We start from the raw sequence: 12,872 nt of genomic DNA, 5'->3' as shown, positions 1-12,872 counted from the left end.
TAGTGGTATTACCGATGAAGCCATCGGTAATCAAGATGCAATAAACTAAAAAAAATTCCGATGGCGTATCAGCAATTATCAAAGGCCATCGGGCGAAGTTTATTTTGAATATCCACATTCATGATTAAATAGTTAAAGACATATTATTAATAAAACTGATATAAACCTCACCAACTTAAAAAATATATATCAAAATCTCATAATTTTGCATATTTATAATAAATATAGTCAAACATAAATGAGCTAGGACTTAAACCAAATCCCACATTCAACATAACAAGCTTTGTAAAAGAATATAAAACTTACCATCTTAGATAAGGGAGACAAGATTGGAATATTGACTGGAAGGTTGGTTGGAGGAATAAGCTGGGTGCTCTCCTTCTCAGATTGAGATTGCTGCCTAGAAGTTCGTCGACGCTTGGTGATGTGCTTTCACCGCATCTTCTGTTTTGCAGCTTCTTACCTCCCTTCTTTGATTGAGATCACAAGTTCTTCTTTGGTGCCATTCTAAAGTACAGCCTATAAATGTAAAGTGACAACACCAATCAAACCAAATTATGAATAGAAAATATACGTAATTCAAACCAATACAAAATAAACATATAAATTTAAATTTCCAACACTAATAATTTTTCATCCACATTTAAAGTATATATATATATACATATACATATGTATGTATATGACTATGTATGAATCAGCTAAATAGCATAAAAATTGATCAAACACATTTATTTATGTATATTCAATGAAATTATACTACCTTTTTCTATCACATATATGAATCTTACATGAATCTTATAAAACGAATGAAAAAATATCAAAACAATGCATATCAATGTACCATATTCATTAAGAGAGATTCTAATTGACCAACAAAAAAACTATATTGGTTTTGATTTTTTAAAGCTTTTCTAAAAAGTTTAAAAAGTTCTTCCCTGAAAATCATTTCCATGGTTAAAAAGGAAAGAAAACAAATTACACTTATGTATTTTTTTCTTCATTTTCTTTAATTTCTATACAGTTATTTGTGTTTGGATTTCTACTTACAACTATTATATCATATGCGTGTTTGATTACCTTATAAATCATGGAACTTCAATATTGTTCAAGATTTCTTGTGTGCTAAATTGAAATTATTGTTTTCTTCAATATTTTATACAAGTTCTTATTAGCTAAATCACCAATTATTGTTCTCTTCAATATTGTTCACAAGTTCTTTTTGCTAAATTGCCAAATTTCCCTTCAAATTATTGTTTTCTCATTTGAAAGCAAAAAACAATTTCGCACATAATTTAAGAGATTAATTATTGGTAAATTATTTGATAAAACAAAAAAATAATTATAATTTTTTAAAAAATTATAAACTTTTACAAACTACATATTTTAATATTTTTTGAACCCAAAAAAAAGAAAAATTACTGATGTCATCGATGACATCATCACACGATATGTCGTGCAGGCCAGACGACATGTTGTTCAAGACAAACGACATGTCATCTGACTTGGATGACATGAATGACATATCATCTAGTGTGGACGACACGTCGTTGGCTCCTCCTTCAACCTCCCCTTGGGTCGACCCGAACTCAGCAAAATCAGTTCTCGCATTCGACTCCCAACCTGGTCATAACTCCCACCTCCGACCACCTTTTCCGATCAAACCGGTCCCTTTTTTTTTGTCTCTTCATTTCCTACTAATACCCAATATCAATTTATCCTAAAACCTAGTTTATAATAACTTCCATGCAAAAAACTTAATTTAATATTAATTTATAAAATTTTCAATTTTAAATTGGTTTTAGACCCAAATAAATCAATTGAAAATCCTAAATGTGTTACAAAGTACTTAGAAAATGTCATATACTTAGAAAATTCAAAGTATATTATGTAAATACCAATTCTACAATATACATATATATACACACAGCAAACAATAACAAAAAATAAAAAATAAAAAACAGATGCTTACCTGAGGATGCTTTTTGAGGGAGAATAGTGAAAGCTAAAAGTAAAAACAAAGGGAAGAAAGTAAGGATTTTTGTTTGTTTTGAATTCAAAAAGGAACGATGAATACTAGACGAAGGGAAAAGTGGGTTTTTGTTTGTTTTGAATGAAAACTTTCAAAAAAGAATGGTGGTGTTTTTAAGAAAATTGGACAAAGGAAAAGGTAAAATATAGGATATGCAGGTCATTTGTAAGTTTTACTAAGGGTAAAATGGATATTAAAGAGTAAAACAAAAAACATCATAAAAGTGTGGGTATATATCCTTAAGAGGCTTCCAATAGAGGTAATGGGTCAAATACCCCATTTTATATCTTATGTATTGTGCTAATTTACTAATAACTTATTTCCTAATTTATCTATATATATAAACAAAATTTTGTGCATATGAAAAAAGCTTTTAAACAATCCAATTCTGACAAAATTAAAATACCATTCAAACCAAAAGAAAAAAAGAAAAAGAAAAAGAAAAGCCGACGCTTTTAAACAAAAGCATAGGCAAAAGTGATAATAGCCAGCGTTTTTAGTTAAAAGTTTCGTCTTTTCTTCCATAATTTTTTATTTATTTACGTTTTGCTTTTATTTTTTTAAGAGTAGGAGCTATCTATTAAACAATCTGAATTTGACAAAAATAAAAGGAAAACTTAAAATATAGTTGACCAAATTGTAAAAATATTACATGAGTTAATATTTAATTAATTTGAAATATTATTTTTTACGCAAATACTTATTTTAATTTTGTTGTCTTTTAATTATTTTGCATGAAGCTATCATTTAAACAATCCAATTTTGACAAAATTAAAACACCATTCAAACAAAAAAAAAAAAAGTGAAGCAAAGCTGCCGATTTTAGCTAAATGCGTCCGCCAAAGTGATAATAGCCAATGCTTTTAGTTAAAAGCATTGGCTTTGATTCTTTTTTTCTTTTTTTTTAATTTTTTGCTCTTTTTTTTTATAAAAAAAAATTTGGAGCTATCTATTAAACAATCCAAATTGAGAAAAACTTAAAAAATAGTTGACCAAATTGTAAAAATATTACATGAGTTAATATTTTATTTATTTGAAATACTATTTTGTTATGCAAACATTTATTTTAATTTTGTTGTCTTTTAATTATTTTACATGAAGCTATCTTTTAAACAATCCAATTTTGACAAAATTAAAATACCATTCAAACAAACATAAAAAACAAAGGTGACGCTTTTAGCAAAAAGCGTCCGCCAAAGTGATAATAGCCAACTCTTTTAGTTAAAAGTATTGGCTTTGATTTTTTTTTTTTTTTGTTTCAAATTTTGAGCTATCTATTAAACAATCCAAACTGAGAAAAATAAAAGCAAAACTTAAAAAATAGTTGACTAAATTGTAAAAATATTACATGAGTTAATATTTAATTTATTTGAAATATTATTTTGTTATGCAAACATTTATTTTAATTTTGTTGTTTTTTAATTATTTTCCACGAAGCTATCTTTTAAACAATCTAATTTTGACAAAATTAAAACACCATTAAAAAAAATAAAAGATAAAAAACGAAGCAAAGCTGACGCTTTTAGCTAAAAGCGTCTACCAATATGATAATAGCCAACGCTTTTAGTTAAAAGGGTTGGCTTTGATTCCTTTTTACTTTTTTTTTTTTAAGTTTTGTTTTTTTTTTTTTTTTAAAAATTTGGAGCTATCTATTAAACAACCCAAATTGAGAAAAACAAAAGCAAAACTTAAAAAATAGTTGACCAAATTGTAAAAATATTACATGAGTTAATATTTAATTTGTTTGAAATATTATTTTGTTATGCAAATATTTATTTTAATTTTGTTGTCTTGTAATTATTTTGCATGAAACTATCTTTTAAACAATTAAAAGACCATTCAAACAAAAATAAGCAAAAGTAAAAAATGAAGCAAAACTGACGCTTTTAGCAAAAAGTGTCCACCAAAATAATAATAGCCAACGCTTTTAGTTAAAAGCGTTGGCTTTGATTCTTTTTTTTATTTTTTTAAAAAAAAAATTTTGAGCTATCTATTAAACAGTCTGAACTGAGAAAAATAAAAGCAAAACTTAAAAAATAGTTAACCAAATTGTGAAAATATTACGTGAGTTAATATTTAATTTATTTGAAATATTATTTTGTTACACAAATATTTATTTTAATTTTGTTGTCTTTTAATTATTTTGCACGAAGCTATCTTTTAAACAATCTAATTTTGACAAAATTAAAATACCATTCAAAAAAATAAAAAATAAAAGATAAGAAACGAACCAAAGCTGATGATTTTAGCTAAAAGCGTTCGCCACTATGATAATAGCCAATGTTTTTAGTTAAAAGCGTTGGCTTTGATTCTTTTTTCTTTTTTTTTTTAAGTTTTGCTTTTGTTCTTTTTTTTTTTTTTTAAACAAATTTGGAGCTATCTATTAAAGAATTTGAATTGAGAAAAATAAAAGTAAAACTTAAAAAATAATTGACCAAATTGTAAAAATATTACATGAGTTAATATGTAATTTATTTGAAATATTATTTTGTTATGCAAATATTTATTTTAATTTTTTTCTCTTTTGATTATTTTGCATGAAACTAGCTTTTAACCAATCCAATTTTGACAAAATTAAAAAACCATTCAAACAAAAAAAAAAAGAAGAAGAAGATGAAGAAGAAAAGCTTACGCATTTAACTAAAAGCATTGGTCAAAGTGATAATAGCCAAAGCTTTTAGTCAAAAGCAGTGGCTTTGATTATTCTTTTGTTTTTTTTTTTAAGTTTTTCTTTTATTTTTTTAAAATTCGGAGCTATCTATTAAACAATTCAAATTTGAGAAAAATAAAACAATTCTTAGGAAAAAGAAAAAAAGAAGAAGAAAAGTTGACGCTTTTAATTAAAAGCGTCAGCAAAAGTAATAATAGCTGATGCTTTTGCATAAAAACATCACCTATTTCTTTTTCAAGTTTGATTAATATGTATATAATTATGTAAATATATATACATAGATAAATTGGAAAATAAGTGGTTAATGAATTAACATGGTACATAATATACAAAAATAGGGCTTGAGATATCTGTGTATACCTGGCTTGTAAAAACGTAAGTAGAGCAGTGTGTCGCTTAACCAAGACTCCTGCTGTCACTTTATTATCTGTTTTGTAGAACAAAGAATTTTATGTTAATTCAATGGTTGTGTTTAAAAGGTTAAACATAGTGTGGGAAGATCTTGGTGGTATAGTTTAACATACTAATTAGCAATATGAAGTAAAATTAAAAATATTAACTAATGTTTACTTTTTTTTTTTTTGCAATTTTTATTTTTATTTTTTTTTGCAATTTTAACTTAATTAATTTTTGCAATATTAACTAACTTGTTTTTTAAATTAAGGAGTTTCAATTTTTTTTTTTTTAAATATCAAAGCATTAGGCGATGCTTTTCTCATCAAAAGAATTTTATCTTTTTAAATTATTTATTTTTCTATGTGTTTCTAATTAATATATTCAATATTTAGATTCATTTATATAAAATATAAAATGCAAGATAATGTTAAAATTACATACACAAACCGATGTTTTTGCTTACATCACTGTTGCCTAAGCTTTTTATTCATAAATAAAAAAAATTATTATATGCTTCTTTAATATAGTTATTCTTCTTCACACTTCTAAAATTAAATAAAATAAGTATAAATTACAAAATAAAATTATAATAGTCGACACTTTTGTTACAAAAATATCGCCCAATATTTACCAATTTTTTCGACGCTTTGTTCGTAAAAACGTCAGCTAATGTTTTTAATCATCTATCTAGTGACATCGAAAAAAAGCGTCGCTTAGTTTTGTTATATTAAGTGACACTTTATCTTCAGCCTTTTCTGAAAGCATCATATATATTTGTATTTTAGTCGACGCTTTAACTTCAGTATCGTAGCTTTCTTTTCATAAACACTTTTTTTTTTTCCTGTTTAACTTCGAGTAATTAGTATTGATAGATCACTATTTTCGTATAGTGGGCATTTGTTACTTCATCTCGGCATTGATGAATTACTTGCTCATTCATCAGGGTGCTTTGTCTATGATGGCATGAATGATAAGCAAAGATAGATTCAATGGATTGTGGCGTGGGACAATACAACCAATGTCCCAAAAAAATCGAGTAACTATATAATTAAGCTAGCTTAAATAGTATATATTATATTTAAGTTAATATTTTACTGGTTTACTTCTATGTCTGTCTCTATATATATAATCATGCATGCATGCATTTAGCATTTAGATTTTAGAAACATGATCATATGAATATATACTATTAGTTTATTAGTTTGATCAAATTCATTATTAGTCATTTTAACCCAAAAAAAACAAAAAAAATTCATTGTGAGACATATATAATTGTATTTATATGTTCTTATGATATTGAAATGTAGGTATACACTGAAGTTCGTGCACCCGCTAGCGTTTAATGGAGGTATACAAAAGCTGCCTCCTAATCAAAACTCTAGCAGCTATGATGGATGTTTCATCCATGTATCAATTACTGATGGTGATTTCCCTGAAATTCGGACAGTACTCTTGTCGAAGTTCAAAAGCAACAACTAGCTTGCCAGCTGGCACTAGTCATATATACATATATATATATAAGTAATAAGCATGCATGTATGTATTGTGTGTGTAATAATGCCATGATATGCATATTATTATGGCCTTTTGTGTTATCGTATGTTGAGGCTGCCTAGCTGATGCAGTCATAGTTATACAAGTTTGCATGTACGTATGGTACCATTATAGTTTATGATTTGGCAATTTTATGTTATTTTATAATATGCTATGGTCTTTCAAATGAAATATTATTAAATTATGTTATCCTTTTGTTTGCAAATATTTAGAGAATCATTTTTTTCATATGTATTTAACCAACAGCGGAGCCTTGCAGGCAAAGATTTTTTTCCAAAAAAAAAATTAGAATAAAAAATTATAATATAAAACATTTTATCATAAGGAAAAATAAAAATAAAAAGCATATCTTTTAAATTTAACAAAACCATAAAAAAATACATGTAATGAATATAATAACTTATTTAAAATAATTTTTCAATTTTTCTTTTAAATTTTATAAATAACTTATCATTTTATTTTTTAATAAATCATTTTTTTTTGTTAAATAAAAAAAATATATAATTCGGAGCTACTTATATATAATTGATATTTTAATTAAAAAAAGATACTATTTAAGCATATTTTTATTCAAAGTATGTATTGCTTTTTGTTTAAAAATAATATAAAACGTTATATGAGATTTTTTCAATTGATAAACTACTTACACCAATAATTTAAAAGCTATAAATTTAAAATAGTGAATTAAGAAGAAAAATTATTTTAAATGAAAAAAAGAAACACAATGTTGCAAGAGGATTCTAACATATTTTCTTGGACACCTCACGCATATGCACTCCACTGCACCTCTGGCATTCGATGATTTAATGCCATGTGTATCAAATTTTTCTTTCACACTGCTGATGTCATGCACCGTGACTGAGATACCAATTGGAAATTAAGTTGCTCACGATAAGCATAAAAGAAGTAATAGAGTCAGCAATGCTCTAGAGCAAACAAAATTTTTTCGATTTAATTAATCTTGGTATCAAATTTTATTAGCTAATCTATCTCGAAAACTTATAAAGTAATTAAATTAATTAATCATGCAATCGCCAATTGAAAAAGTACTCTATCTAATTTTAGAAATGAAAAAAAAAACAATTATCAAAAAATAAAAAATATCTTGTGTACGTTTTTTCTTTCTAACAAAGATGTATAGATCATTATTTTTTATTGTTGTTGATGGTATATATTTTTTATTTATAATAATATAATATATTAAATAAAATTAATTCAATAGTAAACCATTTATATTTATAATTTAAAATTATGAATTTGAAAGATGAGAATGAAAGGTAAATTATTATAAATAATTAAAAGAAATATAGTGTGAGATGGAAAAAAAATTCTATCATATTTTCTTGGTCACCACACCTCACATGCATGCATTTCACTGCTCCTCTGGCACAAATTTTAGCATAACTTTTCAATTTAACTAATCTTAGTACCATATTGTATTAGCTAATTTGTCGATGCAACTATCTGGAACACTTATACAAAGTAATTAAATTATTTTACCATACAACCATCACCTCACAAAGTATTGTATCTAATTTTAGATATGAAAACAAAAAAAAAAAAATTATAAAAAAAAGAAATATATCTTCTGTACGTTTTTAATTGTTGGTTCTTTGTTAAGAAATACATGTTGATCATTTTTTTTTTTTAACAACAAAGATGTATAATTTATAGTTACTGAACTTATGTATGTATATAATTGATATTTTAATTAAAAAATATTATTCTAGTATATTTTTATTCGCAATATATATAATCTTTGTTTAAAAATAATATAAGATGTCATACATGCATATTATCATGATCCTTTGTGTCAAGTTTATCATATGTTAAGGCTACTTAGCTAATGCAGTGATAAGTAATATGTATGTATGTATGGTTGTTGCCATTACGGTTTATGAAATAACAACTTTATGTTAGGTTTATGATATATTATGTTCTTTGAAATGAAATATTATTAAATTGTATTATCCTTTGGTCTGCAAATATTTAGAGAGCCATTTCTTAGCCTTGTAGACCAAGATTTTTTCTCAAAAAAAATTTACAATAAAAAATTATAAAATAATACACTTTATCATAACGAAAAATAAAAATAAAACCATATATTTTAAATTTAACAAGACCATATAAAAAATCCATGTAATAAATATGATAACCTATTTAAAATAATGAATATTTTTTTTATCGTAAATTTAAACTATTATTTATGGTAGGTGTGGAAATTTTTCTGAAATGAATTAATTATCCAACCTAAGCACTGGGATGGATCCAAAGTTTTTTATTTGTAAGCATGTACATTAATATATATATATATATGTGTGTGTGTGTGTGTGTGTGTGTGTGTGTAAGATATTGATATAGTAATTAACACCCAATTCTGTGTGTTTCCACTTATTTACAACTATTTGTCACATGCCTAATCAATGCTAATTGCGAGACACTAGCACAAATTTTCTATATATATATATATACATATATGTAGATATGTAGTTTTGATAGTCAACGAACAATTAAGCTATTTTCTTTGGTACTTGCTTAAAAATATAGTAACTGATCTAGCAAATCCAAGGCATGGCCACTGGCGGTTTGTTCACATTTGGCCAAATTTTCAATGGCATTGGAGAGATTATAAAGTATAAGGGGAAGCACAAAGATTAGTCTGGTGGTACCGTAAATGTTCCATACTCACCAAAAGTTGGCACTGGAGAGCGGCATTCATTTCTTCATCTCAGCACTTATGAATCACTTGCTCGTTCATCAAGGGGCGTCATCTATTGTGGCATGAATGATAAAGGAGGAGAGATTCAATGGATTGTGGCATTGGACAATAAAGCCAATGTCACAGAAAATCTAGTAACTATATAATTGAGCTAGCAAGCTAGTATATATTATATTTAAATTAAAATTGTACTGGTTTACGTCACTACTTGTCCATACATGTATAATCATGCATGCATGTATTTAGCATTTAGATTTTAGGCACATGATCATATAAATATGTGCTATTAGTTTATTAGTTTTATCAAATTCATTATTAGTCATTTTAACCCAAAAAAAATCATTGTGAGACATATATAATTCTATTTATACATTTTTATATATTGAATGTAGGTATACACTAAAGTCTGTGTACCAACTAAGGTTGACTGGGATGTGATAAAACAAAAGCTGCCTCTTAATCAAAGCTCTAGTAGTTATGATGGATGCTTTACCCATGTTTCAATTACTGATGGCGATTCCCCTGAAATTCGAGCAATACTCACACTGAAGTTCAAAAGCAACAACTAGGTTGCTAGCTAGCACTAGTCATAAGTAATAAGCATGCATCATGTACTATGTGTGGAGTAATATCATGATACGCACATTATCATGGCCTTTTGTGTTATCGTATGTTGAGGCTGCCTAGCTAATGCAATCATAATTAATATGTATGCATGTATGTATGGTGCCATTACAGTTTATGATATGGCAATTTTATGTTACTTTTATGATTTGCTATGGTCTTTCAAATGAAATATTATTAAATTGTGTTATCCTTTGGTTTGTAAATATTTAGAGAACCTTTTTTTTTCGTATGCATGTAACCAGCAGCGGAACCTTGCAGGCAAAGACTTTTTTTTCCCAAAAAAAATTTATAATATTTGTGCTAGTGTTGCGCATCGAGCATTAGTTAGGCACGTGACAAATAGCTATAAATAAGTGGAAACACAAGTAAATGGGCATTAATTACTCTATCAATATCTTACACACACACACACATATATATAAATGTACATGCTTACAAAAAAATAAAAAAAACTCTGGATCCGTCCCAATGGCTAGGTTGGGTAATTGATTCATTTAAACAAAATTTCCACACCTACCATAAATCATAGTTTAAATTTACAGTTAAAAAAATTAACTCTTTTAAATAGCTTATTATATTTATTACATGGATTTTTTATATGGTTTTGTTAAATTTAAAATATATGATTTTTATTTTTATTTTTCATTACGATATAGTGTATTGTTTTACAATGTTTTATTGTAAATTTTTTTTGACAAAAAATCTTGGTCTGCAAGGCTCCACCCCTGGTTACATACATAAGAAGTAATGGCTCCTTAAGTATTTGCAGACCAGAGGATAAGACAATTTAATAATATTTAATTTTAAAGACTATAGTATATCATAAACGTAACATAAAGTTGTTATTTCATAAACAGTAATGGCAACAACCATATATGCATACATATTAATTATCACTGGATGAGCAAAAGCAGCCTCATCATGCGATAAAGTTGATGCAAAAGACAATGATAATATGCATATCATGGCATCTTATATTACTTTTAAACAAAGATTATATATAATGTGAACAAAAATGTACTATAATAATATTTTTTTACTAAAATATCAACTATATACATACATAAGTTCAGCAACTATAAATTATACATCTTTGTTACTTAAAAAAAAAAAAAAAAAAAAAAAGACCAACATGTATTTCTTACCTAAGAACAAATAATAAAAAAATGTACAGATGACATGTTTCTTTTTTTGATAATTTTTTTTTGTTTTCATATCTAAAATTAGATACAATACTTTGTAAGGTGATGGTTGTATGGTAAACTAATTTAATTATTTTGTATAAGTGTTCGAGATGGTTGCATCAACAAATTAGCTAATACAATATGGTACTAAGATTAATTAAATTGAAAAATTATGTTAAAATTCGGATTGCATGCATGTGAGGTGTCGTGAGTAGCATCCAAGAAAATAGGTTAAAATTATGGAGTGCCAGAGGAGCAGTGGAGTGCATGTGTGTGAGGTGCGGTGAGCAGTATTCAAGAAAATATGTTAGAATTTTTTTTCATCTCATTGTATTTCTTTTAATCATTTATAAAAATAAATGATCTACGATCAAATCAATTTTATTAAATATTTTATACTATTTTAAATAAAAAAATATATACTATGAATAAAAATATATAAAATAATATATTTTCTAATGAAATATCAATTATACACATACATGCCGAGGTTGAGGAACTAAAATTTATCCATCTCTATCATTCAACAAAAATAAAAAATAGTGATCTATACGTCTTTGTTACAAAGAAAAAACGTACACAAGATATTTTTTGTTTTTTGATAATTTTTTTTGTTTTTATTTCTAAAATTAGATACAATACTTTGTGAGGTGATGGTTGTACAGTAAAATAATTTAATTACTTTGTATAAGTGTTCGAGATGGTTGCATCGACAAATTAGCTAATATAATATGGTACTAAGATTAATTAAATTTAAAAGTTATGTTAAAATTTGGATTGCATGCACGTGAAGTGTAGTGAGTAGTACCCAAGAAAATATGTAATTATGAAGTGCCAGTGGAATAGTGGAGTGTATGCATGTGAGGCATCTTGACCAGTGTCCAAGAAAATATGTTAAAAAAAAAAAAAAAAAACATGTTTTGAAGTATGGAGTGCATGCATGTGAGGTGTGGTGACCAAGAAAATATGTTAGAATTTTATTCCTTCTCACACTCTGTTCATTTTCCTTATTTATAATAATGTTTTCCATTTCTCATATTTAAAATTTATAATTTTTAAATTATAAATATAAATAATTTATCAAATGAATTAATTTTATTTAGCATGTTATATTATTCTAAAAATAAAAAATTCTTATATTATGAATAAAAATAATTTAAAATAATATTTTTTAATAAAATATCTGTTACCTACATACATATCGCCGCTCACGGACTAAAAATTATGCATATTTATTGTTAAAAAAAATGATATATTCATCTTTCTTAAGCAAAAAAAAAAAAAAAAAAAAACGTACAGAAGCTATATTTTATTTTTTGATTTTTTTTTTTTACGAATCTAAAAATAGATACAATACTTTATTTGCTTACTAAAATAACTTAACTACTTTGAATAAGTCTTCGAACTGGTTGTATCAACAAATTAGCAAATAAAATATGACATTTAGATTAATTAAATTGAAAAATTATATTAAAATTACGTTGATATTAGTACCATAGGTGCACTCGAGTGCATGCATGTGAGGTGTCGTGAGTAGTATCCAAGAAAATATGTTAAAATTATGGAGTGTCAGTGGAGCAGTGGAGTGCATGTGTGTGAGGTGCGGTGAGCAGTATCCAAGAAAATATGTTAGAATTTTTTTTTCTGTGTCATTGTATTTCTTTTAATCGTTTATAATAATTTCTCTTT

This window comes from Ziziphus jujuba, chromosome 11 (assembly GCF_031755915.1).
Source record: "Ziziphus jujuba cultivar Dongzao chromosome 11, ASM3175591v1".
Taxonomy (NCBI): domain Eukaryota; kingdom Viridiplantae; phylum Streptophyta; class Magnoliopsida; order Rosales; family Rhamnaceae; genus Ziziphus; species Ziziphus jujuba.
The sequence above is the reverse complement of the archived record's forward strand: the minus strand, read 5'-3'. Positions refer to the sequence as shown.